Here is a 14,259-nt window from a genome sequence, read left to right as displayed (position 1 = left end):
ATGGAACAATTAATTTAGAAGTAATGAAATACTGCTGCAGTAGAACATAGAGATTTAAGCTGTATGAAATTTAATGTGTGCGTAAAACTGTGTCACAATTCTATACTGCTGCTTCTGTGTTGTTTTCTTTATGATACAATAAACTTTGAAACCAGAAAGAGCCATTATTCAGGTAAATAAATAAGATGAGAACCATTCTTGGAGATGAGTGATACTTCATACAGTTGCTACACGTGCAATTAACCTTTTACTAACTTGCCTTCAGGGTGCCTGCTTAAGGTTTTGAACTGAGAAACCAAATGTAGACTTTATCACAGCATGGGTTTTCATGGCTTACATGACTTACTCTGCTGAGTGTAAATGTATAAGAAAAGAGTTAAACACGTTGCTCACATTTTGTGGGTTTTAACTTACTTCACAAAACATCAGCATAACATGTTCTAAATCATTTGTTTTTGTATTTTGTCTCAGCTGAACAAGGGTCGCGTATGTGGTCATAAAAGCATGTAAACAGGAAACTTTTTTTTTTTAGGCTGCTCTGTAAATAGACATAGAAATCATAGTAATACATTTCCTTGAAGTAGGTTAAAAAAACCAACTTCTTGGCCTGATTCTAGAAGACTAAAAAATTATTGTAGTTTCTTCATTTTAAGACTATTAGGATAGGGGGCCTATACAGCAATTACTTGTTATAAATAGATGTTTTTGTGGAAGCCAAGATGTATTAGAAATGTAGTGTTTCTTTGAAACAACATAGCAGTGTATCTATATAAGACAATCATCGCAGATTTTCAAAATTTCTGGCTTTGATAAAGCAAAGATATTCCAGCATGGTGTAATGGATCTTACTGTGCAGGCACAGTGAAAACAGGCATGATTTGGCCAATTATGTTGTGCTACCGTCTCCTGATGTCATAGCTCATGAAGCTGTACATAGGCTTCTCATTGACACTGGTCGTATAGGAGGGTACAGGTTTCATTAGCACTTTTTTTTTTTTTTTTTTCTAATCAGGCAGTCATTGCTTTCTGGAGACCAAGACTGAACAGACTTGGCATCCTATTTCTAGGTGGCTGTTACAAGGTGTGTGATCCTCTGTTTGCTCTGTTTTGGTATGTATGTGCCCTTTTATCTACTTTTATTCTCTTTTTTCACAGGCTTCTGTTGTCTTTTCCATGCTTAAATAGATATGCTTTGCCATATTTTCTGGATAATACGAAACATTTATGTTTGTCATGAAATTAATACTGAGTCATATGAGAATTGTAATTTCATTCTTGAGTACGTGAACCTGAAATCTTACCTGCTGTAACAGTGAAAAGGTGAAGTTACAATGAAACATCCTTGTCGATGCTGAGCTAGGGTTTCTGTCTTTGTATCAGAGCTGAATATTATAGAAAGAGAAAATGTTTTCTGTTATTTCTCTAGACAATTCAAGGTCCAGTCTCAACAATTCAGAGATATTTTTGAGGAATACCGTGAGGTTCATTAAGGCTAAGAGATCTCTGTGTAGCTCGTTATACTAGACTGCTGTTCTCATATGGGGGATTGTTTGTATTTTACACATAAAATAATGCAGAAGTTGATAATGAGCCTAGAGAACTGCACTGCATAGCCTCTGCCTCATGTTTTATCCAGTCTGTGAAACTAAGGGTTCAGGGTTCTGTGAGAGGAGTTCTGATATATACACACAGTTACTGTTGAGCAAGGAATTTAATCTTTGTAATTTCCTGACCTTTGAGTAGTTCTCTTTGCATCCTAAACTGTCATTTTATGTAACTGTGTTACAGGAATAGGTCATTTTTCATGAAGTTAGGACTGATGAATTCTGTTAAGTGCAATGATGTGTGAGATGACGGCAGTATTCCATGCTGAGTAGTATATGAATTCTGAGAGAGGGATGCCCCAGCATTATTTGACGTCTAAAGCCATTTTTTAATTAGAAAGCGGAGCAGTAATGATACATGATTGTTTGTTTTGAGCAAGTAGTTGCTGGACTGGGCCTAGCATCACTGGCAACACAGAGTGTAGAATACAAATCACAGAATCAAGAATGGTTAAGGTTGAAAGAGACCTCTGGAGGTCATTTGCTCCAACCCCCCTGCCAAGCAGAGACACCCACAGCAGGTTGCTCATGTCCATGTGGCTTTTGAAGATCTCCAAAGAGGGAGACTCTACAATGTTTCTGAGCAACCTGTGCCAATGCTCAGTTACCCCACATTAGAGAAGTACCTCCTGATACTTAGACAGAGCTTACGTTCCAGTTTGTGCCCATTGCCTCTTGTCCTGGCACTGAAAAGAGCCTGGCTCTGTTGTCTTTGCACATTCCCTGTAGGTATTTATACATACTGATGAGATCCCCCCTGAGCCTCACTTTCATCAGGATGAAAAGTCCCGGTTCCCTCAGCCTGCTCTCATAGGAGAGGTGTTCCAGTCCCTTGATCATCTTGGTGACCTTCTGCTAGACTCTTTCCAGTATGTCCACAGCAGAGGTAAAAAAGTTTAAAAGAGGTAAATGTCCACAGTGGAGGTAAAATAGCAGAGATAAAATTCTGATCTTTATCTTCTTACAGTGTCTTCTCAAATTCTGCAAACCTCACGAAAGCTTGCTAATAAGCAGATGCTAGCTACATACTGGATTTTTCTACTGCCTTTTTTTTTTTTTTTTTTTGGTTAGAGATTCCTACCTATACAGTAGTTTTATTTGCTTGCATGTCACTTTACCAGTTGGGCAATAAAAAATGGTTCATGTGCTCTAATTTGGAAAACTACTAAAGCACTTCTTGTATCTTTTTCCCCTTCCTCAATCAGAAATTGAATTATGTTCTGATAGTGAATGGGTTCATTAAAGAAATCAGTATTAATTCATGTTAAATGTTAACACAAACTCTGAACAGTCTTCAAATCACATAACCACTGTGAGCACTTTTCTAGATTCACAAATCCTTTAGATTAAATGGAAAAAAAGAACAAACACCACCAAAAAAAAAAAAAAAACAAAGAACCCCACAACTTTTTCAATGTCAGATGATACTTTTTAATTCTTGTTACTTCAATATATTCCTTTAAAACCTTGAAAGAGATAGACACTGTAAAGTATCTTGCTTTAAGTTTAAAAACATGAGATTAATTTCAGGGCTGGCATCTTTGTAATTTTCCTTGTGAATACAAAACATTTTTACTAAACCTGAAATGTATTTTCCAAAACAAAGAATATGGCTAATTGCTGGGGTGGGCCTCACTGTTGAAGTGCTGCAGTTCATGCAATACATAAAAGACATCCCAAAACTCATTTTATTGAATATAAGTTATGGTTCTCTCTGAATTATAAAAAACAAAACAAAACAATTTCAGTAATTGCCTCATGTGACTTCACTTCTCCTTCCTTGGATAATGATATCAGAGATTTTTTTGTGATACTCAAGGGGGACTTCCCTTAGGGAATTTCCTGTATCGGAAAGCAAGTGGTTGGATAAATTTGCAGAGCAGAGTACAAGCAGGCTTCTTGAAAATATGCTGACTCAGTGTCTTTTAAATTCTTGATTTGTCTTTTTATATGCCTGGAAAAATACTTGAGAACCAATCAAAAAATACCTCCCTCAAGGGAAGCAGAGATTTTTGCATCTGAATTAAAGTGGATGAAGTAAGAAGGTAGAAGGTGACTGTCATCCATTCGTGCATGTCACAAACTCTCTGCAGATTGGCTTTGCCTTTTTTCTTAAGTGTTAAAAAAATGCAGTCTTCTGGAAGGCATACTTTTGTTTGCCTAAATGTTACAGGTTGAATGCAAGAATCATCTTTTAAAGACTCTAATTTTTACATTGTGTGTAGTAGAACAGCTACTTATGTCCTTCGAAGTCCTTGAATTTGTGTTGATGTGAAAAGAATTAAATCTTTCAACAGGGAAATAAATAAAGAAATACTGATAAATCAATTTAAAATAACATCTAGGGATTTCTTTAGAAGATCTATATATTATGGCATAAAAAAGTCATTAAACACAGTATGGAACTGCAAATGGAAATAGTTCTGCAGTAGCACAATAATAGAGAAGTGGTTGGAATTAAAGTGGGTGAAGAACACCGATTAGTCCTCCTAGAAGAGTAAGGAAAAAATGATACATTCAAAGCTAAAAGGGGAATATGGAAAAGTACTGTGTTTCACCTGATGCAGTACTCCTGAAGGAAAAATGTTTCTCAAAAGTGTGTTTTTGACATACCTTGTTAGACCTCTTACTCATAGAATTGAGAGGTGACCCCATTCTTGCATAGTTCAGCAAGTCTCTGTTCATATGTGCAAGTCTGAAGCTGTGAAACAGTTGGATGAAATGTAAATATCAGTAAGTGGCACTGAAAGAACCATTCAAAAATTCAAACAAAAAATGTGTCCTTTAGCTGAATTAAGCTCTGGATCTGAATTTGGAGAGTGCCTGCTTGTTTAAATGGAGAAATAAGCTTTCAGTGCCAAATTCCTTTGAAGTTCAGGTAAGTTCAGATCATCTAAGTCATTCAGCTGTAAAAATTTTATGAGTAATAATATAAGAAGGATGAATAATATAAGAGAGTGGTGCTTACAAAAGTGATGAAAGATACTATCCTTGCCCCTTAGATTTTGCAGTCAAAATTAAACTGACATGACTCACTGATAGTAAGTACCTCCAGTGTAGATTTGGGCACAGAAGTGGCTGATAGAGGTGTGGTTTTTTGTTTGTTTGTTTGTTGTTTGGTTTTTTTTTTTCAGTCTACTATCTTTCAAATAGCCACAGAAGAGTGAAGGTAAAGAGGAATAAGGGAAGAATGCTTATACTTACCTATGTCAATTTCTAAGTGGTTTAAACAACAAGCCTAGCCCATTTTATTTTGACAGGATTACTTCCATGTAGTTAATTTTCTCTCTACCCTCCATGCTGCAAGCATGCTGTATTATGATGATGTAGATGCCACCGTAATTCTAAAGCTGTAGAAGGACCCACCCTTCAGTGTTAGTGAATTGTTGGCTTAGAGTGGAAAGACTGAAATATCTTTATCAGCCGATCCTTCAGCTAATTGCCCTTCCACTTCAGAACACTTCTAAGTAAAAGTTCTGCACTGGCAAATACATTTAATGTCTTTGTTACTGATGAAATGCCAAAGCTTTCTTTTAACATCCCCTTTAGTGACTGATTTTACTTTTTCATGCTAGGTGTATGATACACTTGAAAGCAAAATTGCAACTGTGAATCCTTGTCATCATTCTCCAATGGCTGAGGGAGGGTTTAGCTGGTTGTCACCTTGCTTTCCTGTGCTGCTCTGCATAGCAAGGCAGAGCTTGTTCATTCCATGAATTCTCTTCCCCGTTGTCCAGATAGTGAAGCACATAGTCTCCAATGGCCTTTATTTCAGGGTTTTGGAGGACAAGAATTCGTCTTCTGGTGTTCCTTCTCCTGACCTTGGAATTAATAGTTTTGCCCCACCCCCCCTTTCCCTTTCTTTGGGGTGGGCGGGGAAGGTGTTGGGACGAAGACCCATCTGTGATCACAGAATCGTCTAGGTTGGAAGAGACCTCCAAGATCATCTAGTCCAACCTCTGTCCTAACACTAACAAGTCCTCCACTAAACCATATCACTAAGCTCTACATCTAAACGTCTTTTAAAGACCTCCAGGGATGGTGACTCAACCACGTCCCTGGGCAGCCCATTCCAATGCCTAATAACCCTTTCAGTAAAGAAGTTCTTCCTAACATCCAACCTAAACCTTTGGGAAGGAAAAAAATGAGGAGTGGAAGAATCAGGAAGAAGCTTACCACAGCAAAAAAGATTAGTGCTCTGGAGACAGTTTAAAAATACATCTGTACTTCAGCAGCTTATTAGAAAACTACAGTTCTTCATGAAAAATTCCAGATAAGATAAAAAAAAAAGGGGGGGGGGAATCAGCCCTCCCTGGGTTCTTTGTTGCTAAGCTCTTAACTGTCTAGCATTAATTTTGATTTGTAATATTTCTCACATTTGTGGGGGGTGACTATAAGATGGACTTGAAGTTAAAATCTTAGTTGGAATTTCCAGTTTTGAAATCAGTAAACAATCATTTGTTCTTTTACTTCTTTTGAAGCTGTAGCAGATTATTGAGGTAATTCTCTGTTAAAAGTATTCTAAAATGTCTGATACCTCAGAGTAAGGATTGGTATTACTATGCAGTGAATGTAGATGGAATATGGGCAAAGCAGATGTCAGCAAGAACAGATCGATTGCTCTTTCTCTCTCCCTTCCTCTTATCTTCCCTTGCCCCCTCCTTCTTCTTTGAGGTAGTGCTGACTATAGTTCTAAACCAAGTATGTCCTCCAATTGTGGCATGCATTTCTTTGGAATATTTATAAGTCCAATTGAGTAACAAAAGTAATGTGATTACAGTAATGATGACAAAAATTATATCTCTGTATAGCTTGCTAAATAAGTGGCATATTTGATACTGAAAAATACCAGTAACATTACTTGATCTATGCTCAAAGAACTATAGTTGTCTATAGGAAATACTCAAGTACCACTCCATTTCTATACATTCTCTCTTTATAAAATGTGAAGTCTATGTAATCTTTTTTTTTTTCTCATGTATGCTCTTGCATTTTGTATTGCTAGGGAAATTGTGTAAAAGGAAAACCTGTATTTCAGAACCAGTGTCTTACTTTTTCCTTTGAAATCCTTTTTCCTTCGTCAGAGATTACATTGAAATAATCAAGAATTTTCAGATGACATAACATCCCAATTACTCAACAGTATCCCTTTCTTTTAATTCAATGAGTCAGACTCTTCACCATGCAAAATAGCATCTCAGATTATTTCTGATAGAACATATCCTTCATAAGTCACTGTTTAGAGCATAACTTAAAATGCTTTAGTTAATATGTGCAGGTACCTACCACACAAAGTATTAAACAGAGGAGATATACTACTTTAATTTTGTACTCATGATTGTTTTAAAGATTGTGGAAGGGCTTATATTTTCCTTTCCTTTTAAATTAGTATTAGATACTTTTAGAGCTGAAGTGGTAGCAAGAGCCTAAGCTTCCCTTCACTGTTTTCCAAATATGAACTTTTGCAACTGAAGTATGTTTATCAATGGTCAAATAGTTCTTTTTCTTAGTTAATTTACTTGACAAATTGACTCTTGACTATTGAAGAGTCTATTGACTCTTCTAACAGTAATCCTTGTGTTCAGTTACAAATACAATGAAGCTAAAATAATCCAGTAAGACATTAAGTTGTTTTTTTTTTCACCCAGTTGTTTTATTGCTTGGATGCCTCAGTCTCATAGTGTTTGGTTTTAGGATGTTTATCTTTGTTAGTGTTTTCATTAGTAGTATCTCATATGTGAGTTTTCTTTGGCATCAAACTGGACAAATATTTCACTGATGAATTCTACATTTAGCAGCAAATTGTGTTTTTCATGAGCATAAACTGATAGAGGGAAATCAGGTAACTTTGCATCTGGCCATCTGCTGGGGATCAGGCAATACTCTTGATTCATATTATGAATCATATGATAATGATATGATTATGATTATTATATTATATGATATATTATATGATTATTTTATTATTTTATTTTATTATTTTAATATTACATTATTATATGGTAATATATTATATGATGATGATTATATGATATGATTATTATGATAATGATATGATAATCATATGATCATAATATGATTCATATTATGCTGTCTTGTTAATGCCTGGAGAACAGTCTGCTTTGTGTTTTCCATACACAGAAAATAAGCCATCTATTTTTGGTCAGGAAAACGTACTTTGGAATAAGGGATACAAATAGGAAATAAAATAGGGAAAGATTGATATCCAAACTCTGGTGAGCCCTATCGCTGCTAAAAGGATGTACTTTTAATCTTCTAAGAACAAAGCTCATTGTAAAATTGCAGAATTCTGTACGTTACAGAAACTTCTCTGTATCAGAATTCCTAAATGGTCTGTATTTGTTATGATGCATTTAGATGCCACTGTCTAGAGGTTAGTTTTGCATGAGACATACAGTGAAAATGCCACTCTTCTACTGTAGTTAAAGTTAGAGGTAGCCTTAATGAAATAACAATGCGTGCTCAGTGCCTTCATCATCCCAATGTCATCTTTCATTGAGGGCTGGGATTTAAGAAACAGAACACATTGTCAAACTTGAAGTGAATATGCTTTCATTTTTTGAAAGAATGCTTTTTTTTCCTGAACTCTACTAGACCTATTTTTCCACTTATGTGTCAAAAGAGCTGAGGATTGTGAAGTCATTACTATAAGCCTGCACAGTTTAACTCCTTGTGACAATGTGCAAAGAGTAATTAAGCACAAAGGGGAAGATGTTAAGGAAAATCAGTTTTTCTATTCAGTTTGATTGGCAACATAGCTATTGGGACCTAACTTTGCTCTAAGTTTCCATTGAGAGATCATCAGAAAACTTTGAAAAGGAATGACATCAGAGATTTGGGTCCAAGCAGTTAAAAGATTGCTTTTGTCTGATGTGAGAACGTAAAAAGGAAGAAGAACTAAAATAAGCTGCTTCACCTACCCTATCTCACTTTTTCTCCCTGCCTCGTTTCTTTCACTAGTTTCTAAATAATATTTATGGTATAGTCTCTCAGTCACTTGAAAAAAGGTGATTTTTTTAATTTTTTTTTTTCTGAAATTGAATGGATCCAAAGCTCTGGCTTATCTCTCTTGTTTCCCTGTGGCATCTAGATGCGAATAAATTTGCCCTTGGATTTTAGTGCTGCCACAGGAATTTTCTTCTTTTATTTTTTCGGTGGCTACAGCCAGTTCAACTGGGCAGTTGCTGTTCTAAACTTGACAGTGTATTCAGGGGAGCAAATGATGCTCCCACTATCAGCAGCTGCAGGTTTTATGAGTAGTCAGAGTGAAAATAAAAGAACTGCTAAAGATAGTATTAAACTCGAGGCATTTCTCCCTGGAGCTTATTTCTGTAATGGTACAATTCTACCAAATAGGTCTAAATTTCTAAGCAAGGTTCAAGTGAGGCGGGCTGTCATATATATTTTAATAAATATTTGAAACTGCCTTAGAACAAAACCAAGATTTTCAGAATTGTCTTATGTTCCATTTGACACACAATTCATAGATAACTGGTTTTCTCATCTCATTTTGTTTAGAAATGCCATCCTGAAGCTGAAATACCTTGTGCACAGTGTTTTTCTTCAAATTGGAGCTTTCAGAAAACGTTAAGGTTCTACTGAAGCAATTTTGAGTATGTCTGTTTGTTTGTGGGGTGGAAGGCTAGAGGAAGTGTCCTTGAATGCCTTTGAGCAGCTGTAAACTGATTCCTATGAACTACCAATTCCTGAGTCCTAGTGTTCTGATTAGGAAGAATTCATCTGTGGAATCTACAGCTCTTCTGACATACATACAGAAAAGGAAATAAATAAGTTCAATGAATGACTGTTCTTTTCAAAGGTATCAATAAGGTAACAGGAACATATTAATTGTAAATACTTCATAACACTTCTAAAACCACATAATTTTTAGAATCTAAGCATAAGCAATTTTGTTTTCTTAGTTATTTTCCAAGTTCAGTGTAGTGTATGTTGGTATTCACAAGGAGAGAGAAAATCCCTCTTAAAAACAAACAAAAAAACAGAAAACACACAGAAAAAGCATCACAACCAAAACAATACATTTTTGTTGGAAGATATTAGTATTCCAAACTACTTCAGAAGGATATTGCTGTTTTCCTTTTGTGACCTCTGTAAGACACAGCCAGTGGCAGAAGCACCATCTGTCCCACCTGAAGTCCAACTTAGTCATATGGAGTTGTATTGGTGATGGCAAAGATTAAACAAGTTCAATGGGTTGTCATTGTTCCAGTGAAACACAGTCTTTTGCTAAGGTTTCTCTCAGTTACAGTTTGGGAAAACAGCTTGGTTCATATTCTGTTTTTACAGCTTTGAATCTCTATCTTGTTTTACATGGCGGTGTATACTTAATTGTCATTGTTTTATTTTTTTAAAATAAATTCCATGATGAGACATTACAAAATATTCTCTGCGAGGCCTCTCTACCCTTGAGGGAGTCAATAGCTCCTCCTAATGTAGTGTCATCTGCAAACTTACTTAGTACGCATTTGAGTTTCATCCAGATTGTTTGTTAAAACAGTAATGAGAACTGGCCTTAAAATGGAGCTCTGCAGAACCCAACCAGTGACTGGCTGCTAGCCTGATGTAAGCCCGCCACTGAGCGTTAGTACGTCTGGTTGGTCTAATGAAAAAATTCCTGTGCAACAGCAGTGTATATTTACTTGGGTGTGACAGAAAGCAAGCTCACTTTCCATGGAACATCTGAAATATGGAAATGAGATACTGAAGTGAATGGTCTATTGACTTATTCTCATGCAGTACGTTAGTAATGAACTTCACTTTTTATAGCTGGAACAACTCCAGGCAGCTAAGGCTGTGGTTTGTTTTTATTTTTTATAAGTTTATATATGATATGTATAAATAAATACATAAAAAAGCATAAGAGATTGATGGTTAAGAGCGTAGGTTTTCTATTGGAAAATAGAGACAGATATACTTATCTATCTATATTTGATATTTTAAGGACTTTCTTGAGAGTCTTCATCTGTTCAGATTAGTACTATCTCTCTCTTCTAATATTTATATATTGAGCAAATCAGCAGTGTCAACTGTTCTAGACAAATGTAATACTGCCTGGATCTAGCAAATACCTTATCTAAACAAATATGTTTTTAAACTGAGAAGATTCTTTACAGAAAAAGCAGCGATGCTTTCTTTGCAATTACTGAAGTTTCAAAAAGTGTTGTAAACTGTAGCTCATATTTTAACATCAAAGAGTTACGGTTCGGGTTTATTGTGGGAGCTGATATGCCCATCTCTCTACAAATAATTGCCTTGTACACTGACGTGCCTGTAGGCTATAGTCAAAACATTTACTTAAATAAACATAGGTATTCCATTTCAGTTCTTGTAATGCTTTCATTAGACACGCTGCATATTTCTGGCCTAACAGCATCTGAATGAAATCTTACATGTAGGATTATAATTTACTGTGATAAATAGGAGGTCTTGTTTTCAGAGATCAGAGACTCTTCTCACACCATGAGCTGGCTGACACTAACATCTTGCAGTTGTAAGCAGCTAGGCTCATGCCTAGTCCCCAGCTTTGACTTTTCCACAGTAAGGAGCTGACTCCATGCTAGCTTGCTTCATTTTTAAATCTGAAAGACAGTCCATCCAGGCATGAATGAGGGAGAGTCTTAGTAGTGCAGTTGGTCACACGGAAGATTTTGCATTATATTTTCATTGCAAATACCTGTTTTTTTCCTCAGTGTTTTACAGTTATTTACTAAGCAAGAGAGAAGGGATGGCACAGAATATCGTTTCCTTTATTTCAGTGATGTTTGTTAATTGTGATGTGCAAAACCTAGATTTTAATTGTAATTACTGTGTGTGAACATGGGAAGAGAATCACAAAAGTAGGCATGTGGTAGAAGCAAGCTTACTCTTCCTAAAACTGAACAGTGGCTGCTGCTGTGTCTGATTTCCCCAGCCAGTGTGACATTGATTGTCCCATTATTTGATAGCTATATCACGGAACTAGAGGACTCCTTATGATGCTTCAGGGTAAAATAAAGCAGTTTAGGAATGGTGTCGTTATTCACCTCTCTCCCACGCTGCTTAACTCTGGTAGGACTGTAACAACTGAACCTTGATTGAAGATTTTGACAGGACCATCATCTGTAAAAGCAAAATGGACACACTTTAAATTCTGACAGTATAAGAAAACTGCCAACCTAAGTAATGAAGAGGGTCACGCATTGTCAGTATTGCAATAACATTCATATTCTGTGGCAGTCAAGTTGCTGTCTATGGTAGTATAGGTATAGTTTTCTTATGGAGCTATGGGCTTTTGATACTTATTTTTATGACACTTAGGGGGAAACAAGGCATGTAAGAAGGCCTTTCTGTATGGTCCTACCATATTTTTTTCTTAGACTAGTGCCTGTTCTCCCAGAAGTTATACTAAGGTAAAGAGAACAAAACATCTATAACCTGTTTACTGATTTGTACATACAGCTGGTAAAGAAATGGTCTTCCCATTTCAGGAGGTAAAAATAAGACTTCATTTCTTGAACAATGAGAAAATGTGGAAGGCTTAAAAATTCACAGCAGAGATGCACAACATCTCTTCTCAAAATTGCAAAGCTTATTATTATTAATTTATTTTGGACACTAAAATCTGTGCTGGACTGTAGCAGCCCCAGCAACAAAAGACTGAAGCAACTATGTTTCATATCTGTTCTGTGCCTTCTTATTTCTGAATACCAGTGGAATAAATGAACAGATTCTTCTAATGGTTAAGTTAAAACTGGACTTCGGTGCTGTTATTTAGAAAAGGGCAACCATAGAAACCTTTTCAGTCTGTAAGACCAGGGTATCCACAGCTGATGCCCCTAACAGGGGAAGGTTTTAGGAAACAAGAATTTCTTTTAGCCCCATACCTCTGAAAAGCACTTAATTCTTTAGCTTCTCATTTTCTGTCTCTAGGGAACTTGAAGTATTATAAAATAGTAAAAACAACAACAAAAATCTCTGGAGCCTTTGAGTGCTCTGTTTCCTTCATCCTTGATGCAGAGGATTATGCTGTGAACTCACAATGATTGCATCTGGCTGTACACTTCTGTATTCTTTATATTCTAGTTTTGATTGCAGTATTGACTTCCATCTGATCAAAGCCTCAGTCACGCTGTTAGTTAACCCCATCGCTACTGAAATGGTAAATTAAACAGAAAATCTGCTAACTGCTTACAAAAGCCTTTCAACACTCTTTAAGAAGCATATCTAAATGTGCAACTCAGTTTGTCTGTTCAGCATGTATTGGATTTGCTTTTGTCATTTGCTACGTACTCTTAGTCTCTTCAGAGATGGGGAATGTTTTTCCCAAGTGGGTGTGAGGCTGTCTTTTTGAGTTTGGTATTCTTAACTCTGGTTGGGCTTTTTTGTAAGGAGAAGGGACTGATAGAAAAAAATTGGTCATAGAGTCTATTTGATTTTTATCTGTTTCTGAAATTAACATAGAAAATAAACTTCAGATAATCTCCAGTGTATTGCCCTAAATGTACTGTGGTTCTATATCTTTGTCTGAAACAGAATTTTGGCAAGGGACTGATGAAAGATGAAAATGGGGAGGAGGAAAGAGTAACTGGGACAGTTGATCAAAGTGTATCAATTCATAAATAAGGAATGTAGCATGTTTTGAAGATCTGAGCTTGTAGCTTGAACCCCTGGGAAGGCTGGACTGCAATGATTGCTACAACATCTCAGATGATAAACTGGCATGGTAAAGAACCTGTTTCATAAGAAAAGAAATACTTCATGCTACCTTATAGTAGAAGTAACTTTTGCATTTTTTGGGACTTCAGTTCAAAAAATGCAGTTGTCTCAGCCTATCGGTTTTCTGCCATATATTCAAGTCTCCATGTTTTTATCTCGTATAGTACGGAAAGGCAAATTAGGAAGAAAATCCTACACTGAACCACGGCAAAGAGCTGTGGGCTTTAGGCTGTGTGTTGTGCGTGTGGGTTTTGTTGGTTTGTTTTAAAAACAAGAGTAGAGCTTTTATATTAAACCGTTAGGGCTATCAAGCAGCTGCTAATATTCATCCTAAAAATTAGCAAGTGTTGGAAAAGTTTGCTTTCCCATCTTTCAGTGCTTGCATATCTCATTTAAATATGCTGCCTCTTTGTGGGAGCAGGTACACTGGATTAAAAGGCAGTTGTTAACAAACCCAGTCTGTTGCTGGGATGTCCCTGCATTGTTTATGAACACCTGTCATCCCAACTTGTTCTTACTTGCTGTGGTTTAGAGTCTTTTTCTTTAAGTGGTGTTGATAAGATTACAGAAGGATAGTTTGCAACAAGTATGTTTCAAATTTATCCCAGTAAGTGTAGATTTATTTACTTAACTTATTCTCACCATTTATCTAAGGCAGTATTTTTTTTGTTTTAATGTACACAACAGCTAAAATGTGGTGTGAGCAGTCATGGAGGCAAGCCACTTAACCATTCTACACATGTAATGCCTTCCTTGGTTTTAGAGTACAGCAGCAATTGATTTCATTTTTAAACGTCAAAGCATTTTTGTGCTGCCATGGGACATAGACACAGAGCTAGTTATGAACACACCACGGTTGAATCAGTCAAACTTCATTTTGTGATGTCCTCTCGGAATAAGCTAAACCAGCATGTCTGCT

At 36.3% G+C, this 14,259-nt stretch overlaps 1 long non-coding RNA gene across 3 annotated transcripts in view; it reads left to right on the top strand.

Moving 5' to 3' along the window:
* Window positions 1-14,259, top strand: part of LOC125183493 (uncharacterized) — a 230,388-nt gene that overhangs the window by 170,391 nt on the left and 45,738 nt on the right. For all 3 annotated transcript variants that reach the window (XR_010831871.1, XR_010831872.1, XR_010831870.1), the window contains one exon: window positions 1,013-1,110. This is a non-coding gene — a long non-coding RNA (uncharacterized lncRNA). The remainder of the gene's footprint in view (window positions 1-1,012; window positions 1,111-14,259) is intronic.

The sequence above is a fragment of the Anser cygnoides genome, chromosome 5 (assembly GCF_040182565.1).
Source record: "Anser cygnoides isolate HZ-2024a breed goose chromosome 5, Taihu_goose_T2T_genome, whole genome shotgun sequence".
NCBI lineage: Eukaryota > Metazoa > Chordata > Aves > Anseriformes > Anatidae > Anser > Anser cygnoides.
This window is presented reverse-complemented; position numbering and strand designations above follow the sequence as displayed.